Source organism: Thermobia domestica, chromosome 4 (assembly GCF_964235325.1).
Source record: "Thermobia domestica chromosome 4, izTheDome1.hap1.1, whole genome shotgun sequence".
Classification (NCBI taxonomy): Eukaryota; Metazoa; Arthropoda; class Insecta; order Zygentoma; family Lepismatidae; genus Thermobia; species Thermobia domestica.
In genome coordinates this window covers 70496085-70510266 of record NC_137457.1, presented here as the reverse complement: position 1 = coordinate 70510266, position 14182 = coordinate 70496085, and the positions used below count along the sequence as shown (strand labels likewise).

General features: G+C 33.1%; 1 long non-coding RNA gene across 4 annotated transcripts in view; it reads right to left on the bottom strand.

The window, feature by feature from the left end:
- Positions 1-14182, bottom strand: part of LOC145683318 (uncharacterized) — a 456400-nt gene that overhangs the window by 75847 nt on the left and 366371 nt on the right. For all 4 annotated transcript variants that reach the window (XR_014131036.1, XR_014131035.1, XR_014131033.1 and 1 more), the window contains one exon: positions 12785-12808. This is a non-coding gene — a long non-coding RNA (uncharacterized LOC145683318). The remainder of the gene's footprint in view (positions 1-12784; positions 12809-14182) is intronic.

Below are 14182 nucleotides of genomic sequence, written 5' to 3'. Positions count from 1 at the left end.
AACTTTGTTGACAATTCGCTAATGGCTTGTTAAATACTATATTATTCAAGCATTTAGCATCGTCATCGAGTGTAATAACTATACACAAATACAAAAAGCTCTTAAATTTAAAGATCTGTCTAGTGTGTGGTATTTTCCATTAGCTAAATACACTACCTTCGGTAATTTATAAAATATTCGAAAATTTTGATTCAAATAACCCATAGACATAACTTTGTACATTACTTAAATACTATTATCACAAATTACAGGTGTCTGTAACAGCAAATCGAGATTATCATCCTCATAATTATACCGCATTAAATAGATAGTCGACATTCTATAAAACATCCCTACATCTGATCTCTATATAGAGTGTTTCAAAATATCGTGCATGTTTACAAATCTCTTTACATCTTCATTCGTTAAAATATGATACGACAATTGATTGCTCAGTATATCGCTCATAATTTTATTTACTCTTTCCTGCACCAAGTATGAAAATAAATTTGCCAAAATCTGTCGTTGGGCCTGATGTAGGTAACAATACATTTCCTGTAATATATTTTTAACACCTTGTAACACTTGTTGAATTTTTATTATAATTCCATGACCTACTGTTATTTCAGAGTTCAATGATTCTTTTAAATTTGTGACTTACGTGGTTAAAACTTTCTCATGTTGAGTTAATTTGTTAATCGAAGATGTCAGTTGCTGTGTATGTACAAAATTATTCGTTGAACGTCTTAACGATGAAAGTCCAAAAAGAAAACCTAAAATAGAAGGCTTATTTCTGTTTCTTTGTTTTCATATAGCACTACCATTTTGACAAACAAAATACAAGGAATGGAATTTATAAAATTAGACCGAAATTCTTTTCTTTTAGAGCATATTCGTTTAAAATTTCATATGTCTCAGAACAAACTTCATGTATTGGTACAGCTTGACGAAAATTCAAATGCATACGTATGGTCATAAACACTACATTAGATGCGAGCACAGCAAACGCACCCTGCACCAATGCTAATACAATTTCTCGCAACGTTACCTGTTGGTGGTGGTCTATATCTTCTGCTTTCACCAACATAAATGAAATCCCGTTCCAAATAATTCTGGACAATGTATTATTTTTACTCATTCGACTTCCGAATGAACACTGAAATTAATTAGAATTATCGAGATACTATTTTTATTCCTGCTTATTTATATTAGCAACTATTTATTTATTCAATGTAATTATTTATTTTTATTTTTAGAGTTTATTTAACTGTTTATTTATTTCTTTAACTAGCTACACCTGAAGACTATTCTTTGCGAAATTCTTTAAAAATATAATTTTTTTCTAATTATTCATATACCCTAATTTAAAATATACACTAATTTCTGTGACCAATACATATTTATCGGTTCAGAATGTTAAAATATCTGCATTTAGTCAGATATTGATGAGGCTTTGGTTGAGTACCAGCCGCCTTTCTGACTGGTCACCCATAAACACGCATTGTGCACAGATTATTTTTATTTTATATTAATATTTCCTACCTAAAAAAATCCAAAATTCCATTCTTTTCCATATCCTAATTTATTTTGTTAATCATCATTATCTGAATCACAGTCTTCCTCTTCTTCACCTTCCTTGTCTTTCTTTGAACTTATAAATGGTTTAATTCGCCTAATATCTACTGTATCTACTTTTTTCTCACCTTTCGATGTTTCGTATTTAACTCTATATGAGTTATTATTAACTTTCTCTAGTATAGTGCCTCTTATATTGTATCTTCCGCAAAAATAGCCTGGAATACCAGCTCGTGGCATATCTTTGATCAGAATTTCCTGACCGATCTCAAAACTTGGTTGGTCACACTTTTTCTCGATCTGTTTTTTCTGTGATTAAATCTTCTTTTGTAAATTCCGATATGCCAACTTTCGTGCTTCTCTAACGGTTTGTATCCTAGTCTCATTATCCACATTTTCACACGGTATATCCAATTCTTGTTCGAAAAATGTCCTAGGTTCCATTCCAGTCAACAGATTATACAGTGAATACTCTTTCCATCATCTATCTGAGTATTCATCGTAAAAATTATACTGGGTAGAACCTCATCCCAATTCGTAAACTCTTTATTAATGTAATGCTTCATCATCTGTTGGATGGTTCCAATTGCTCCTTCCTATGCCCCAACGGAATAATGTGCATCACTATTAGCAAAATGAAGATTCATTCCGAATCTCTCAGCCATCTCCTCCATTATTTTACTCCGGTGGCTGGACAATCTGTCGACATTAAGAAATTCGGGAACCCTATGTTTTGTAATTATCTCTTCAAATATGACTTGTACGATAATTTCTGCGGCGATTGCCGGAAGATCTTGTAATGTTCTGTATCGTATTGCATTGTCTACAAACACCAACAATTATTTATTCCTATAATATATCGATCCTAAAATGGTCCAATTTCGTCAAGGGTTACGAATTGAAATGCTGCATAATTAGGATAGGTCTGCGCATGAAACTGAGTCCTTCTTGACTTCTTCTGAATTGATAGCTAATGCATTCCTTTACTTTTTCATAAAAAAAAACTCTTTCATATTGGGGAAATGAACAGTTCTTAATGCTCTCTTACAACATTTGCCATATGAAAAGTAACCTCCGCCGTATACGGAACAGTGAATATTCTTGAACACTTTTTCCCTAAGAGAAAGCGGGATACATAATATTAACTTCATACCACATGCCATCTTCTGGATTAGATAAAATTTACCATCCTTTATCGTATACCATCCAGATTGTTTTTTCCATCTCTCATGTCGGTTCTATCCGGATCTTCAACCGGTTTCATAATCGGGCCAAAAAATGCATCTTTCCGCTGTTGTTCCCCCACATTTATGCTCTCATAAAATGTCAAAAACACTTGAAGATCTTCTGGTTAACTGGCAATGCATCTACTTCTATGTCATCCTCAGTTGGTTTAATTGTCATATTATGCGACAATAGATCACTCGGGTTCTTTTCTCCCGGACCATGGATTGGCGTGTAATTATATTGGGCTAGTTCAATACCTAAACGCAACAGCTTTGGAAATAATTTTGGTGTGGTTTGCAAATACTTCAGACAACGGCTGTCCGCCCAAAGTTCGAACCTTTTATTAAATAAGTAGTAGCTAAATGCTTGAAACGAGTCCACTACCAAAAGGATTTCCAATTCAACGATGTGTTTCTGCTTTTCCTGTTGCCTCAAAACTCTGCTGTAATATGCTACAGAGGTCCAATCTCCAGTTCTCCCTTTTTGCGTTAATACCTCTCCAATTGGGTTCATTGAAATATCTATGTACACCCGTGTCTTCAACTCTTCACGAAATAGCCCAAAAGTAGTGCCTCAAGCAACGCCTCTTTCAGCTTCACAAAACCTTCCTGATGTTCTTCTTTTCACACAAACGTGACCTTTCTTCAACAACGGTGAAAATACAGCAGCAATTTCAGCATAGTTTTTACGAAACTTTTTTCGTAATTCGTCAACCCAACAAATGGTTCCAATTCCTTCGGAGACTTCGGTGGCTTGAAAACTTTGATCGCTTGAACAATTTTAGAGCTAATCTCGCATCTGGCATCGCTCACAACGTGTCCTAACGCCAATACCTTTTCTTCTACGAACTTACATTTTTCTTCTGACAGTTTCAACTCGTAATTTCTTAATCTCCGGAAAATTGACTTCAGCACCTCCACTATTTTCTACAGTTCGTTCGTGTATACAAATATATCGTCCATGTAATACGATACTGCCTCTGGACTAACATTTGCTAACGTCATCGAAATAATTTCCATGTACACTGCCGGTGATTGCACGTACCCCATAAATAAAACTTTATAGGCATAGGCTCCAACACCTGGGATGTTAAATGCAGTGCAGTCACCTGACTCCTCCGTGATGGGAACTTGAAGATATGCCGCTTTTACGTCCAAAATTGAGTATTATTTGTGCCCCCTATACATGTTAATGTCTGGTGTATGGGTGGTAATGCGATGCTATGGAACCTCACATGGCGGTTGAGCCAGCGACCGTCCAAACAAGCTCTTATCGCTCCTGATGGCTTTTTCACAAATAACATGGGCAAATTATACAAACTATTTGATTCCTCTATGATGTTTTGGTCTAACAAGATATTAATCAGCTCCTTAACCTTATCCTTCAAAGCTATTGGTATAGGTTATTGCTGATGCCTGAAGGGAAATTTTGTTTCAAGCTTAATGTGGTGTTCGAAATGTTTAACTCTTCCCAATTCATTCCCTTTCCATGCAAAATATCAGCATAGCCATGGCACAATTTTTCTATCGTCTTCTTAATTACAGGTATGGTCTGACTTCTACAGTTAATGTGTGATCTATCAAAATTTTGTCTAGCCTCTAACACTTTATCGATATGTTCATGAGATAACCATTCATCTCGCAATTCTTGTTCACTCTTGCACACCTCTGCCTTTCTAATTCTTAAATTACGTATCAAAGTTACTGGTTTACAAGCCGGATTTACAATTTCTAATTTATTATTTTTTAGACAACAGAACTCGTGGTGTTAATATATTAAATTGCTTCTCTAATTCTTTGTTGGACTCTAATAAATATTCGTTTCCATTTCAAGAATTTATTCAATTAACTTCAACTACCATTCGGCTCCTTGGATATAATTTCACTTTCTGATTTAAAATCCATTTCGGTTTCATACAAACTTTTACACCAACTCCAGTATTATATGAAACTGAAACCGTTTCTGCATTAGTTTCTCTTCTTAATTGATGTTTGCCAAATCTCTGAATCAATAATTTATTATTTCCGTAGTCAATTTTACAATTTTGAGCTTTCAAGAAATCATTCCCAATCAAAAGTTGACACGGGAAGTTCTTGATTACCCGAAATGGTAAATGAAAAGTTTGATTAGCGACTCTAAATTTCACTATTGCTATTTTATTAATTACTGACACATTTTGAGTAACTCCCTTAATTTTCGTTTGTTTCGTTACTTTTGCAGCAGGTGGAATTAGTTTCTCATCTAAAATTGAAATTTGAGACTTCTATCTATCAATGCTCTGACTTCTCTATTTTATATATCTATTGGCAAATAACTCATGCTGTTATATTGACTAATTGAGGCTATTACTTCTCTAACTTTACTGTTCCTATTTCCTGTAAATGTGCCTCTCCCATTTATAGTAGTATTTAGTTTTAATTCTGGTTTCGAATTGAACGTTCTTCCATTTACTTGGTTAGGAACAACCTGAATATATCGGGGTTGTTGTTCATTTTATTGTGCCGAACCGTGACAACACATATTTGTAGATGAATTACTGTTTTGCCAGTAATTATTATGTCTACCCCGATTATTTCTCCAGTCATTACCTCTATTACCACGGTAATTATTTCGATAATTGCCATTTCCTGGATAATTATTCAATCTACTTCAATCCTGATTCCTATTTTGGTTATTCCAATTCGGTACTGGTTTCTTCCGCGATTTCGAAAACCTCTATTGTTTTCGAACCGTTGATTCCTATCACCATTTTGTTTGATTGTTTTTCATTGTAATTAACCTTAGCTGACAATGCTAATTGAAGTTCCTCTAGTCTCTTTTCCAATTGCGTTAATTGGGTCAAGCTCGGTTGTTCCTGTTTCATCTTTGTTTCCGATTTACTACGCAATTCCTTTCTAAGAATTACTCTACTCTCATCCGAATCCCTATCTTCACTATCTGCCTGTTCCTTGATTTTCTTAACTAGATCTTTTATAGTAACTTTCCTCCTTTCTCTCTTTATTCTCTTATCCAAATTAAATTTATTCTTTTCAATTATTTGCAAGTCTTCTACAAACTTATCTATCATGGAAAAGGCATTGGTACCCACTTTCTCCATGGAATATCGTTGGAATCAACCAACAATAATAGCTATTTTCTTTTTATCCGTCATCTTGGAATTTAACCGTTCACACATTACATGGTGTCATAAATGTAATTGATAATAGGTTCGTCTTCGTGATGTAATCTTCCCCTTAACTTCTCTTCAACATCTACTGTTATATTCGTATTGGTAAATTCATTAGCTATCTGTTCCTGTAAGTCTTTATACGTAATTTCCGCTAGATTCTTTCGTTTAAGAAACAACTTAAGCCATTGTTCCACGAGAAACGCTTGGCAATAGCTCTTTTTTTTCCTCTTCTGTTACGCTAGCAATTTGACATGCGTTATCAAATTCATCAAAAAATCCGATTATGTCATAAGCCGATTTTAATTAAATTTCGGTAATTTATTGATATCCGCATAAACCGTCACGTTAGATGCCATTTCTGTCTTATTTCGGAACTTTGTTTCTATTTTCTCATTACTATTATAAGATCCTACAGATTCTGCTACTTTACTAGAACAATTTTCCTGCCTTTTTAATAATTCTTCATCTAGTTGTAAAATCGATGGAAAATCTTACGTGAACGATTGTTGCACCGGACTTGAGGGAAATATCTCGCCGGTCCTTCTTGAAACACTATCTTCGGACTTCCTACACGTTGTATTACAGTTCTATCTTTCCTCCTTCTTTCCGGAGTTCTAATATCGGTAATTTATTGACATCCGTATAAACCGTCACGTTAGATGCCGCTTTTGTCTTATTTCGGAACTCTGTTTCTATTTGTGTTTTCAGTAAAGTGTTTTGTCATTAATGTGTTCTGTGTATTGTGTATATAGAATATGGAAAACCTTATCAGATCACAACTCGCAATATTTTCTCTATTTGATAATTATGATCAGATAGCAAACACGTACCTCTCGAATTAATGTAGTTGGTTGTCCTCTGGAAACAAGGTGCAGCTTAACAAACTCCAACAACTTGGAACGATGTACCTACCAACATTTTAGAACTTTAAACGATGGGAGAAGTTATAATGTATAATAGTCCACCATGACTAGTGACTCTTTGCTTATACTATCGTTGTCCGCTGACTTTTCTAATCCTCTCTGAATGAATCACTATGAATTCATGATCTCCTTCGAATGAATTATCTAGTCCCATCCTTGGTAGAGTATTTATATGGAATATATAGATTTCTTAACTGTTACCTTGATTCACGTCATTCCACATGTTTGCTTATCTCATTACCGAAATTCACGTTTCTGCAATGATCATCAAATAGAAAAAATCTCCAGACGTCTTTCTCCGTAATCTGACAGTTTTGTCACATCCCAAAATTGGTTGATGTTAACAAATAAATTTAACAATGACTCTTACAATAGTTCTTACTCTGCAACTTGCTTATTTGTTGTCCTTCGTCATCATAACATTACAAATCCACTTGTCTGTGTTTACAACTTACATAAAACAAAAACAATAACTTGGACAAGATTACAATCTAATCATAATTTTGAAAAATGTTATGAATGTCTTTCTTTAATTTTATATTTTGTAATTTCTTGTATTTTAATTCTGTTACATCTTTTTCTCTTTAATTTAACAAAATTTAATAGATTTTTGAAATATAATTTTATCTATAATTTTATCTCCTCATCAATATTATCTTTTCTTTTAATTAACCCTTTCCGAATCCTGGCATTTTGGGCTATTTTTTAGACTTTCAGTCAAGCAGCTACTGCATCGTCACTATTTATCCTAGGACCATGGTTCATACCTCATTCTCTTTAGAATAGAGCAGGCTTTCAAATGGTATCACATATATCCGTGCCCATACCATATACCAAGAGAGGGAAAATTGATGTCAAAGGGAAACTTTTGATAGACATTTTTTTTGTCGAACTTTGTGCCCCCCTGCCCCCCCTTGTGTGAACGTAGAGCCCTCCAAAAATCTGATGAATAGTACTTGGTAAACTAAATGTGTGTACCAAATTTCAAGTTTCTATCTTGAATAGTAAGGGCGGGAGAAATTTTATCAGGAATTCCCACCATGCCCAAAACGACCGGAAAACACCATGATCTCAGGGAAAAAATTTTCTGAGACATACCTAATTACCCTAGGGTCATGTTTTGCCCATCATTCTCTTCAGAACAGAAGTGCCTTTCAGACGGTATGACTCACGTGTCTCTATCATGTACGTAAAAGGGGAAAATTCCCAAGAAAGGATTTTTGGTCTAAAAATCCCTTTTTTCAACGTTTTCCCCTCTGGACCCCTTGTTTTTACGCAGAAATCGGAAAAAAAACTTCTGGTAAATACTAATCGGTAGATGAATATTTGTGCAAAATTCCAATCTTCTACTTGAAAAAATAGGCCCACTAGAAAAAATTTCCTTACTTTGCCCCACTTTTACCCTATACAGAAGTATATTTGGATAAACATTCACTGAGAAGGCCCTAATTACCCTAGAATAATAATTCGACCGTCGTTCTCTTCAGAATAGAACGGCCTTTCAGAGGGTATGACTCGCGTGGTCCTACAATGTATTTAAGGCGGGAAACTGACGAAAAACGAGATTTTTGGGGTAAAATTCCCATTTTTTACCACTTTGCCCCTCTGGACCCCCCTGTTTTTACGCAGAAATCGGAAAAAAATTTCTGGTAAATACTAATCGGTGGACTGAATGTTTGTGCAAAATTTCAATCTTCTACGTTCAGAAATAAGCCCGCCAAAAAATATTGAACATAGGCTTAGAAAATGAGAAAAGAAATTTTTGACTTATGACGTCATCACCTCCTATGTCTGGACGCAGGACGGTCTAAAACCATATGTACTGTCTTCTACAATGTCTCTGGACTTGAAAAACAAAAAAAAAACGGACGAAAAAGCTCAAATAGAAGAGAAATAACGCAATGTACCATGAAAAGTGCATATGGTACAAATTGTACCATAGGATCCCCAAAGGGTTAAATATTCAATGATGTTATGCATGAGAAAGCAGTATGAAATTTGTAGTATATCAACTTGTATTATGGTCTTGATTCTTCAAAACACATTGATACATATCAATAATTTACTTGCTACGAAGGATAGACCCATTTCGCTTATGGATAAACATTTTATGTTTAAACGAAAAAAACTCATTGAAAATAATTATGTTAATTGAGGCTCATAACAAGAATCAGCTACTACATTAGTAAATATTAAGCACTCTAAATTGTGGTCAATTTCTTTCCATCACCTAATAGGTGTTGTGTATTTACTCTTTAAACATTTATCCTGGGTCATATACAATACGCAGTACACACAAAGCATCTTCAGGGGTGATAATTTCATCGTATTCAATGTGCAATATTGTCTGAACAAATTGAAGTAATACTCACTCAAATGGAAGATTCTGTATAAATATAGACTGTAGACTGACTAATAGCATATACACAAAAGAGAATCAAGTAGTTACATGGTTATTATTTCACTCTAATGCAAACAATCTAAGTGTTGAACATAACAATTTTAGGGGTTTAGAAGGAAAACTGAAACATTGAATACAAGAACGGATAGATATAACTGGCCTAATATATGGTTCGATATTTTATACAATTTTGTTAGTGCATGTCTTCATAGTTCAAAGATAAGACATAGAATTTCATTTTAGCACGGTTCGTTTGCAAAAACACTGAATTATCCTTGGAATTTATCAATATACTTCTTCCTTTTTCTAGCTTTGTTATCTGCTAATTGAGGAAGGTTATTTGGTTTTAAATGATCGAGTATTTCATGACACGGAAGACGCTAATATTAGGTAGAATTCCGCCTACCAGACCATATATTGGCGGAATTATCTAAGCATTAGTTTAAATAATTTCTTATAGTAAACTGTTGTTAAAAATGTTAAAGAAAAAAATAATTAGATGTGGTACTTTGTTAATTGATTTTGTCCAATTGTGATTGCTCACTTTTACATTTCGGCCTCCAAGCTCATCTCCTTTCCATATTCAACTCGGATATTGTTAGGAGCTTTAAAATAAAAGCGGGAAAGAAATTTGACTAATACACATAAATTATCATAACACCATAGCACTTGGGTTCAATGAAAGGTGCTCGTGAGGGAATAATTATATTTTCTTTGCCTATTATTATATATTATTTATTCTCCGTAATTAAAATTTGAAAGTAAGGCGTGCTTCATAAGTAAATTCATTTAAATTAAGATACCGTGGATGTACACCTTTAATATTTATTTATATCTTTTCAACTTAGTTTTTCTAAAGTATCTCCTTTGATTGCGAAGTATTATTATTGCCTGTCGCTCCACGTTTGTATTATCGGGTAATACATGTAAAATAAATTGAAATTACTCACCTTTCTTATTATTGTTTTGTTGTTAGTAGTATTAATATCGGGTCCAACAATATGCTTAGCTCAAAAAAAAAAAAAGATAACTCTTCTTAAGGTAGTAAATTTAAAGGAAATTTTTTTCAGTATAAACACTTTTAGCTTTCATTAACATTTCAAATTAGAAAATTTAATCATTGTAGTTCATTGAAGTGCAGTTCAGAATTTTAATCATTTTTATTTCTGTCATTTTCGGAAGTGAACCAAATACTCACTTTGTGTGATCGTATCTGGATTAATGTATATTTAAATGTTAGTCTGTAAGACGATAGCGTTAATTTGTGAAAACCCTCTGATGCCTTGCCAGATTAGAGGAATCACCGCATAAGCGCTGTTATGTGAAAAAATGTCCTAGATTTAATTTTCTTCCTTTTACAAATTTTTAAGACACTATTTGTTTTTATTAGGATTTTGTTGCAGACAGTGACAGCAGTTAGCATTCCTTACATAGTGTTAACCTTCTTAACGATTTCAGGAATTCGCAGAGCCTTGGTTACACCTAGCAACGCTCGCTGATCAAGTAGCGTCCTATGGTAGTTAATAGTTGGTTTAACTAGCACCATTTGTTACTCACTCTCCCTTATCTTGTTACGCTTATGCGAGTGAGCATGAGGTATATACATCCAAGCAAGGAGCCCGACGATAGAACAGCAAAACTCATATATATGACGGGTGTTTCAAACCAACACTGAAGACGTTCCGGAGATTATTTCTGACATCAAAGAAGGCAAAAGTATAGAAAAGCCTGGGTGTACATATGCTTCCTTTCGGAGTTATGGGATGACAAAAACAAAAAAATAAGCTTCGAAACTCCATAGCTCCAATGCTATGGGATCCATCCTGTATATTTCTTGTGCCAAGTGTCAAGTATGATTTGATTTTGAGATTTGTTACAAACAGTCTATTGCAACAGAAGAAGAATATTCCTAGAATCGTTTACAACAATTAGATTATCTCGTGTCTCTATATCCATGGCAGATTTTTGAAAGTTGAATTCAACATATGCGATGTTTCTATCAATTCGTTTATTTAAGTAGTGTTTAGATGCACATATAATACCTACATGGAATATACGAATGATAGTTAAAATGCGCAAACACAACTCATGCGTTTTCTCCTGCCTGTTTACAAACTTTCAACTTTTTTTTGAAAAAGTGCACATTTGGTGAGTTTTCTCCTTAAAAGTTGGGCGATCTACCCATTCCTCAAAATCGGCGACTGCTTGATTTGAAAAGTTATCTAACTCCTTTGCCTTACATTGTCAAACTTCTATTAAAATACTTCTACTATTTAAACTTCAGGTTATAGTGCGATTGAGGTTTATTCAATCAGAGTTAAATAATTTATTTTGTAGCTAGGAAAACATTAATTTATAATGCAAGATATACGAGTCAATTATATAAAAGCTTTATATGTGACTCATAAGTAAATATTCCAAAGTGAAATCCAATGGGCTGTGTTATACAGGTAGATCATAACACCTAGTATGAAACACGTAAAACGATGAAGACCTAGAAGTTATCTATTAAATAGTATGGTTCTTTACTCCAAAAGCTCTATCTACTTTATAAGCTCTCCTGTCTTTAATTATACAAACAGCTCTGAGTGAAAAATGATACTATATAAATATGTAGAACTATCTCTCTCTCTCTATCTCTCTGTATACTCTTATTGTAATATATATATATATATATAATAAATTGAAATTATTGCTCACTTTTCTTATTATTTGTTTTGTTGTTAGTAGTATTAATGTCGGGTCGAACAACATGCTTAGCACAAAAAAACATTCTTCAGTTAGTAAATGTAAAGAAAAATTTTATCAGTATAAACACATTTAGCTTTCATTAACATTTCAAATTAGAAAATTTAATCATTGTAGTTCATAGAAGTACAGTTCAGAATTTTAATCATTTTTATCTCTGTGATTTTCGAGGGTGAAACAAACACTCACTTTGTGTGATCGTATCTGGATTAATGTATATGTAAATTTTTAGTTTGTAAGACGATAGCGATAATTTTGTGAAAATCTTGAGATGCCTTGCGAGATTACAGGAATAGCTGCGCCACCGCTGTTATGTAAAAATATGTTTTAGATTTATTCCTTTTATAAATTTTGAAGACACTATTTGTCTTACTGTATATAAAAATTATATATACAATACTGAATATTTTACTTATATATATTTAATGAAATATGATAATATTTTATATTTTCTCTACGAAGTTAAAGATATAACCATATCCGAACGATAAGGCGTAATAAATTATAAAAGAAGAATGACATGTATCAAAACAATATATTAAAACTATGAACCTTGCATTTTAATCTAGAATAACAAATTATGTAACCATTCGAACTTGAGAAGCATGAAGAAGGTTTTTTTGCTTTTTTCGTTAGTTATCTTTATTACCTGAAAGTACACGATTATAAGTCGAAGGGAATATCGCGTTACTTGTCGTCGTATATTCTTACGGTGCAGTTATTATATCCATGAAAGAGAAAGTGTACTTAAGCAATTCTTACCTGACTTTCCTCTTAGTCGACGACCTGAAATTGTGAAAATTGTGCACTTAGTACAGCTGTTTCTTACATGGAAGTTATCAAATATATAATATTTCAATGCATTAATAACAAAATAAGTACGATAACAAGATGAGCTATGGGTTTTTTCTTAAAAATGTTGATTGCATCAATTAAATTGTAATATTAACTTTCGTGAAGTAAGTTCCTTTATTTTGGACATATTGTACTATTAAAGTAGAATCTAATAAACTATGATTATATCTTCAAAACAGAACATGGTAGTAGCATTTTCCAAACAATAAAATTTTAACATTATGTATTAAACATACTAGGCTCCTGTAATAAAGGTCACTGTTGACACACATAAATGCCAAACAATGATATTATCACAATCACTCATAACTGTGAATCATAAGAAGAAGCAGGTCAAAGTGTGTAGATTTCTGGCCATTCTCTGATTTCTTGGTACAGTAGTGTTGACAATGAAATCAATATACTGGAATCAATATTTCAAGTTCCAAATCACTATTTGAATATTTCATTTCTGGGCAGTATAAATTTAGTTTTAAGCTAGTAGTCAACATATTTTAAGAATTAATATAAAATCAGGTTCCGAGCGCGAATGCGGAAACATGTTTCGTAATCTTAGAAGATATTTACAATCCATGTGTTTCACTTAATGTTTATAATCATAATATGGGTACGGTAAAAGAACAAAGTTTTGCATTACACTTGTATATCATGTCGACTCTGCCCCTTGAAAAACCGCAATGTTACATTAGTGTTAAAAATTAGTTATGCCGTGCAAATAAGCCTCAAAGCTGGTACGCAGCGGTCTTATAATGTGATAATTGAATATTCCATTCTTTCGCCACAAAAATGAAAAAAAAATAATAGAAAAGCTTCAAGTTCTATCCAGGTACGTATTCATTTTCTATGTCCTTATAAAAACACAAAAGTTAAACCGACATGTACTATGTAAATACGGAAAATAGTAATATAACATTGTTGAAGCAAACTACATGTAATATATGAACAGTAAGTATGAGTAACTTTAATAATATGCATGTAAGCTAAAAAGTTAATTAACATATTTAAACTTCATAATGAAACATGTCCACTATTCCATGTGGATATATTTCAGAGAAATGCATAAAGATGAAAATGCTCCAGACTTCAGTAGTAGAACGTTAACAGTATCGAAAGATAAAACATCGGTCCATGTACATTGAATAAACTATTTCTATACGATTCAATTTTTAACTAATATACTCAATAATACATATGTTAAGTAACACCTGAGTTCTTTCCCTTTACGCCGCTTCCAAAGCTGAAAATTTGTCCCGAAATAAAGCGCTTTGAGTTTCATTCATTTGTTGTTTTAGAAACAGTTTTGTG